Consider the following 7,881-nt stretch of genomic DNA (forward strand, 5'->3'; position numbering starts at 1 on the left):
AAAAAAGAGGCAGTTGCGGCTCGGTGCTTTTTGTTACTGTTTACATGCTAAAAGAGCACTGCACTGCTCTTAGTAGCGTATTTATCTCTGTTGAAACAAAACCTGAGTGCCAAGCAGTATTCAATCGAAGGAAAGTTGTTAAAGTATCTGATTGTTTACCTCAATTGCTAAAGTTTGTCCAGTTTTTAATACGCTATGTTATTTCGAACCTTATCCTACCTTGTGAAGTAGCTTTTTCGCACGAAACTTTTTGTACGATTTCCGCATCTATAAAATAACATCACCCTATTCCCTAAGTTTATTCAGTGCGATCTAATCGTTACCGTCGCGGTTCACGAATGCTGCATCTGATCGGCGTATATAGAATACACAATCTATTCTAGATACGCGAGTGCCCATGCGTTATTAGGGCGGAGAAAGTGCACAGGGGAATGCAAGTCCAAAAAACAACTAATATACGCGCTGCATCTTACGCCGCGCGCTAAAAAAGGGCAGCGCCTTTTTCTTCACAATCTAATCCAGTCAGCTGTTTCGATGCGCTTTGTTTGCAATTAGGCGGAAAAGCGGTGCACAGCGATGCAAAAGCGCCCACGGTCGATCGACGATACGCTAGGCATGTCGCCTGCAAAAACGGAGTGCGGCTTCGCCGCATAGACTTGGTTGCTTCTCAGGCAAGATGGCGGACCTACGCGCAACTCTGCTACCTACGGTAGCATATACAGTAGCTCTAGGTTTTGTGCTTCACACAGACTCGGAGATTGGCGGTCTATTTGCGTGCATTTCGGATGCCACAGCTGGAGACACTGTAGCGGACGAGGACGCATCGCAAAGCGTTTCAGCACATGGCAGTATCAGCTATAGTCACCTGCGGCTAACGCAGTTAATGAGTTGCGCTCTTGAGAAGTCGCTGAAGTCTGCTGTTTATTTTTCATTCTGTTTTGTTTTCACTTGTAGAGCCTATGAATATAATTCTTAGAGTGGCATTGTTAATGTTTTACTGTAAACTGCTCCTGTCGTCTGCCCATGATCGTAACGAATAATGTTATTTTATCCGAGAGGCCCTGATTCCGGGGTATTGTTACATTTGACAGAAAAAGAAGAGCATTAAGCACTTACGTTTATTTGCATTTGTGCTTCAACGAACGTCTAAGTGACCCGGTTTCTCACGTGAATGTCACTGCCCTCTTGCATATCATAAGAAGCCAACGAACAAAGACACCAAGGACAGCATAGGGGAAATTACTTGTACTTACTAATTGAGTTAAAGAAATTATAATTTAATTATGGAAATGAAAGTGGATGAAAGAACAACTGGCCGCAAGTAGGATACGAACCCACGTCTTCGCATTACGCGTGCGATGGTCTTACCAAGAGAGCTACCGCGGCGCCGTTTTCCCATCTACGTTCTGGGGTATTTACGTTATGTTATGTTAGACAGAAAACTGCTGTGCGACAGGCCGCTTGATGCATCTTGCGTATATTCGTAGGCTTCTTTCACGCTCGGAAGAACACTTTTACGTAGCACTTATTGAGCAACAGAAAGCTGTATCGGGAGTTTCTCATGTTGCTCGACACTTTTCTAATTCAATATCTTAATCTAATTATAATATTCGAGAAGCTCGTTAATTAATCAAGACCAATTATGTAATTAGGCAGAATGCAAGAAATAATCTGAGTATCTCCAACGACGGCAAACAACATTACCTTTGTTCTGTCCAGCTACATGGCACGTGCATACGTTTAAATCTTGGTGCAGGATAGTTGGGAAACCCTGTGCATGCCATTTGCGAAACCATAAAAAGTGGTTTCGGACAGCGCACAAGCAGCACATCTCATCTGCTGTTGTTTCTTTGGAAACACCGCAGTGCCGGCCTTCAGTAAGCTTCGAGATCGCGGGACACAATACTGGAAGCAGGGTGCGCCTCACAGCGCTTGTTATCGGCGCCGTGGCTTCTCCATAATGAATGAAGTTATTAGGACTTCATTCATTATGGAGATAAACAGGAGATCATGAATTCGAATCTCACCAATGCCTTCAGAGCATGTTTTTCTTTTACGTCTGCATTTATTTTTGTCTCGCTATACAGGCGTTTTCGTTAACCAAAAAATAAATAACTATCTGCTCACTCACTGAAAATTCGTTCTGGAGCCTATTTTTGATTATTAAGTAATTATTTTCGACAGCCTGCGATACAAGGCGCCCGATTTAATGCTTCTAATCTTGAGCTTCTGAGAACCAAATGAGTCGTAGAAAGATCCCGTCGTGGAAGTGGTGTCGTGAGAGGGCGTACAATGCATTATTGGGATCGAAATTAGCCATCCGCTGGGTGATAAACATTTCTTTCGCTTAATGCCTAGCAGTTCAGCAATGAGAAGAAAGCGAACATTGCAGGAAAAGTGACAGGAGATTATTATATTGAACAAAATGGAAAAGAAAATATTTGATGGATGAATTTAAGGCTGGCGACTCACTGTCTTATCGTGGCGTTGTCTCGGCGGAATTCGCCAAGATAACGCTACAGCTTCGCTGCCGAGGTGTTATGAAGAACAGCAAAAGTCTACAGCACCATTCACTTTGCATGAAGCTATGTGTTTGGCCTGAGGCAGGAAGGCTGTGTTCCGCCATCGACAATGACTTCTCCAGTTCATCCAGATACCGGATGTCTGCGGAAGACCTAGCGGACTTTAGTCGGGTACAACTTTAGAGAAAAGGGGCGTTTACTCTTCCAAGGCGCATGCACACGAGCCTCCACCAATGGGCGCGCACTATAGAGTAACGTCACGAGCTGGACGGCCGGTGACCGAGCCGATGGAGCAGATGGCCGCCCGCACTTCGAGCTGGGCCGATTCTCGTCAGTCGTGTGCGTTTGCTCCTCGTCAGAGAGAATTCCCAAACTATTTGTGGTGGTCTATCATGCCGGAAATATTATTGCGAGCTTTCAATGCCCCATTTCTGCAGCGTGCGTTTATTCTGAGCCGTGATCAGGAGACGAAAGATAGCAGCGAGCATCGCTGACGCTACGCTACGCAAACTGGCGAAACTGCAGGCTTGCAAAAAAAGAGCGTGAAAAGCAACTAAGAAAAAACCTATCGCATTCTTGAATATAAGTTTGTGAAAACAAAAAACCAAGAAAATATATAAATCTTGTGCTATTCAAAGCCAAGAGTATTTATTTAAAACGATGCACGAAGCATTTTTGTATCTTTCCTGTCTCGATCGTCTTCTCGCCTCAGGTTTGTAATGGTTTCGGTAAATGCATTGTTTCTTTAAGGTACTACTTAAATAGCAAACTGATTCATTTTAAACTCCAAAAACGAGTAGTAACTGTGCCCTGTACGTGTAAATCAGTGCAAAAGTCATGCAGAGTTGTCCGTTCTACTTTTGTCCCTTCAATGAAGCCAAAAAGCAGACGGCGCGCAGCGTTGTAGAAGGCATAAAGTAATTTTTTTCTCGTGATCCGGCACGTGCTCTAGCATTTCAATCACGAGAGCTCTACCAAACCAGTCATAAAAATACAAAAGTCTTTATATATACCGAAAATTACACGTTTTAGAAGCACAGTTTTTTCGACGAAATTTTTGCTGCAAAGCTTGACATTCCATGTAAATCCGTTGGTAGAATTCATCGCCTTGGAAGGCCGGGCAAACAAAGACCGGTCATAATTTATTTCCAGAATTTTAATGAAAAGCAGCTTCTGTTGAAAAACACAAATTAAAAAGCACCAAAATATCGGTGCAGGATGATTATTCGCGAAGTACTCTGAGTAAGCGAAGACTTCTATGGAACAGCGCAAAAGCTGACAAGGAACAGGGAAAGCAAGTCAGCTTAATTAATGACAGACTGCGAGTGGATAATAAGTTCTTCGTTTGGGATGAACAAAAAAACTCGAGAACACAAATTTGTGGTAATCAAGGTGCTCCAAAGAATAACTGATGCACTACGGTTGCAGTCAAAGAATTACGGGTTCTAAACATTAATGCTCGCAGTATTGTTAACAACACTGAGAAACTTGAATCGGTTATCTTGAGTTACAATCCCCATGTAGTTGTGTTAACCGAAACGTGGCTGCATGACGCTATTGATGACACAGTTCTTTTTCCCCCGTCTTATCAGGCCTATCGTCGTGATAGGTCACCGAGGGGTGGCGGGGTAGCAGTTCTGGTAAACAAAAATATAACTGCTGTTCCTTTACGTCAAGCCAGTAACCTAGAAGCTGTTACATTGAAACTTCCTTGCTGGGGTAAAACATTTTTATTGTTTGGCGTTTATCGAGCACCTGACTAACCTGCGCAATTCCTTGGTGATCTTTGTGAACATATTGCATCGTTTACAAGTGATAATGTGCTGCTTATAGGCGATTTTAATCTCCCACACATCGATTGGGAGAATGTATCTTCCTTCACCGAGTCTGACTTACACGTGAACTACCTACGCAATATTATGCGTTGGCATAACTTGCAACAGGTTGTTAAACATCCGACATGCGTTCACGGAACGTCACCAACGGTCCTTGATCTTGTTTTTGTAAGTCGATCCATTGAAAAATTTACTGCCTCCGTTGAACCTGGCATTTATGACCATGAACTCGTGTATTTCACATGCTCGTTGAACTCGTGTTAAGTCAGTAAAAACAAGACAATTACTATTAAAGACTTTTCTAGAGCCAATGATGAAAGCGTTCTAGATTACCTTGAAATATGCCTTGACAATTTCCGAGGGTATGATATTACTGTACTTTGGGACACATTTAAAGAAATTGTTAATCACTGCCTCAACAATTTTATTCCGAGCAGAACTAAACGAACATCTAAAGTTACTCCCTGGATTACAAGAGAAGTCTTACACCTTAAACGAAGAGCTAAGCGCTTAGGACGGCGATGTGGTTCACGTGACGCAATCCAAGAAATCCAGAATAATTTAAACCAAAAGTTGGGGCATGCTAAGCGTCGGTACTTCCAGCATACACTGCCAAATTTTATTCGCTTCGCACGGAAAAAGTTTGGGCCTATCTAAGAAAAAAGAACAAAGTAATTAGCCATATTGTACACGAGGGGATTATCATCACTGAAAAGCACAATATTGCGCAATATTTTAATGAATACTTCCACAGGGTTTTTTCTAACTCTAGTACTACTACACTTCATAACTGTACGCCATGCAACTCTGCACCTGATATTGTGTCATTACCAGGTGTTGTTTCAATGCTACTCAACTTTAAAACTAAATCCTCCCCAGGTCCAGATGACATACCCAACGTTTGTTTGAGGAGGTGGGCCGAAGCATTAGCACCTTTTATAGTTATTATATTTCAAGTGTCCTTGTCTTCAGCTACCCTGCCTAGAGATTGGCTCTTGGCACGTGTTGTACCTGTACTGAAGAAAGGTGACGCCACACTAGTAACAAGTTATCGTCCTGTATCACTAACTTAATCATGTTGCAAAATACTTGAACATATCATAGCTAAGGAAATTAATAAGCTTGTAGGGGATAACAACATACTTTCTTCTTGCCAACATGGTTTTCGCAAGGGTTTTTCTACTGTAACAAATTAACAACGGTTATCCACAATTTTGCTAGTGTTCTTGATAGGACCGGTCAAATTGATGTAATATTTTTAGATTTAAGAAAGGCGTTCGATCTCGTATCACATAGCAAACTGATTAATAAACTTGAATCAATTAACCTTCCAACCTACTTAGTGAATTGGGTGGTTGCTTATCTGACTAACCGCATGCAGTTTGTTTCAATTAATGATAACTCATCCACCGAACTTCCAGTATCATCTGGAGTGCCCCAGGGTAGCGTACTGGGCCCTTTACTATTCTTGATATACATTAATTTAATGACATTACAAATGAAATTAAATCCCCGGTACAAATTAAATTATTTCGGACGATTGTGTACTGTATAATAAAATTAACTGCCGGGAAGATCAATTAGTACAAAACTCCAATCTCAAAAGCATTCTTTCACGGTGTCGTCAATGGAGCATGGAATTAAATACGAGTAAAACAGTATACATGTCAATAACCAAAAAGAATATAAAAAAAAACTGCCGTTTGTCTACAAACTAGGTTCCGAAGTGCTTGCGGAAGTCAGCGAGTACAAATACTTGGGAATCACAATAGCCAACAACTTCAGCTGGAGTACTCACATCTCTAACATATGTAACTCTTCGTTCAGGAAACTTTGCTTTCTCAGACATAAGCTAAAACATGTACCTCCTAGAACTAGGTTAACGGCTTATACATATCTAATTAGACTTAAACTCGAATACGCCAGCATTGTCTGGAATCCCTATACAAAAACTAACATCGATGCTCTTGAAATGATACAGCGTAAAGCTGCCAGGTTCATTTATTCTAAATATCGTACAAGTGACTCTCCCTCTAGTTTAATGACGCAGCATAACGTTCAGACGCTACAGTTACGAAGAAAAATACAGACTAAAATTTCTGTTTTCGCTCAAGAATAATCTATTGTCTATAAACCCAGATCCTTATTTAAAACCACTAACAGCACGTCGAACACGGCATCGTCATACTGACTCTTTAACACCTTATAACACCCAGACTAACCTTTTCAAATATTCTTTCTTTCCACGCGCCATAACAGATTAGGACAACCTGCCTTTTTCACAGTTATCTAACGCTGATTTTTTAGAACATATAAGTCTTTAATATCACTGGCATTAATGTACTGCGAATTTATACCTACACTTATCTGTTTTCTTGTGTTTTGTTATCCTGTGTCTCGTTGGCTGCAGTAACAGCTTCGTTAGATGTTGTTGGTGTTTTTTTTGTTTTTTTTTGTGTGTGTATCTGCGTGTGTGACATGCTTTCTACAATTAGGTTGTGTTTCAAGTGCGTAAAAAAACTTTATATCATTATGTTGCTACGCTTCATTGCCCTGCACTGGATGTTGCTATTTGCTAATGTTTGTACGGTTCGTGCCTTTTTCTTTTCATTTTTCCGCTTTTACAATTACTACTCCTCTTTGTTGCTAGGTATATGATCGTGTTCTATGCTATTATTTGTACGCGTTGCTTGGATTCATTTTTATGTATTTTTGCCCCTCCTGCTTGGGCCCTTTTTCGGGCCTGGAGTATTCTGTACATAAAAAAAATTATAGTCGCGGAGGCAAGCGGCTGTCGCGCTTCAGTCATGTGGGCGGGGCCTCCCCTTTTTTCTAAATTTGTACCCGACTATACCTATAAACCACTTTTGCGGTAATAGAAAGTTGTGAAACACAAACCTCTAGGGCAGCGATGCACAGCTGGTGCCGTCTAGTTGAGAAGTCAGTAGGGTTTGAAAAATTATGAGGATGTGCGACTAGGTATAGGCTGACAACCGTGGGGCGAAAGGCTGTTAAGTGGCGAAGATCTGCGCTGGCCGCCGCATCTGATGGAACTAAACATGGTTTATATTCGGGATTACCTCAACATATAATGAAATACTAAAGCTCAACAGGATGCTTACTTCGAGCCGCGGCTACAAGCGTAGCTTACAAGGTGGCCGAGCAATAAAATAATGCAAGTCTAGCTGGCACTGCGGCTCAGCAAATAAAATGAACGCGGACGGTCTCCGCACAGTAAAGGCACCGGTGAGATTCGAACTCACGATCTCCTGTTTACTAGACAGGCGCTTTAACCAACTAAGCCACGGCGCCGACGGAAGTGTCTGCCGGGTGCACCTCATTTGGCGTATATTTGCATGCTGATCCGGTTTCTCTCTTCATTTGTTTTCATTTCATGGCACATTCGTAGTCGAACTGAAAGCACGCTGAAGGCAAGTAGGATTATTCGAGCAGGAGGGGGCACGTTGCCAACAGCCACGCCTGTTCGACGGAGTAATGGGGAAATAAACAGAGAGAGAGAGAGA

At 41.9% G+C, this 7,881-nt stretch overlaps 1 non-coding gene across 1 annotated transcript; it reads right to left on the minus strand.

Annotated features, from left to right (window-relative positions):
• Window positions 1-7,595: 7,595 nt before the first annotated feature.
• TRNAT-AGU (transfer RNA threonine (anticodon AGU)) lies at window positions 7,596-7,669 on the minus strand. The gene has a single exon. It is a non-coding gene; the product is annotated as a tRNA-Thr (tRNA).
• Between the last annotated feature and the right edge of the window lie 212 nt (window positions 7,670-7,881).

The sequence above is a fragment of the Dermacentor variabilis genome, chromosome 1 (genome assembly GCF_050947875.1).
Source record: "Dermacentor variabilis isolate Ectoservices chromosome 1, ASM5094787v1, whole genome shotgun sequence".
NCBI lineage: Eukaryota > Metazoa > Arthropoda > Arachnida > Ixodida > Ixodidae > Dermacentor > Dermacentor variabilis.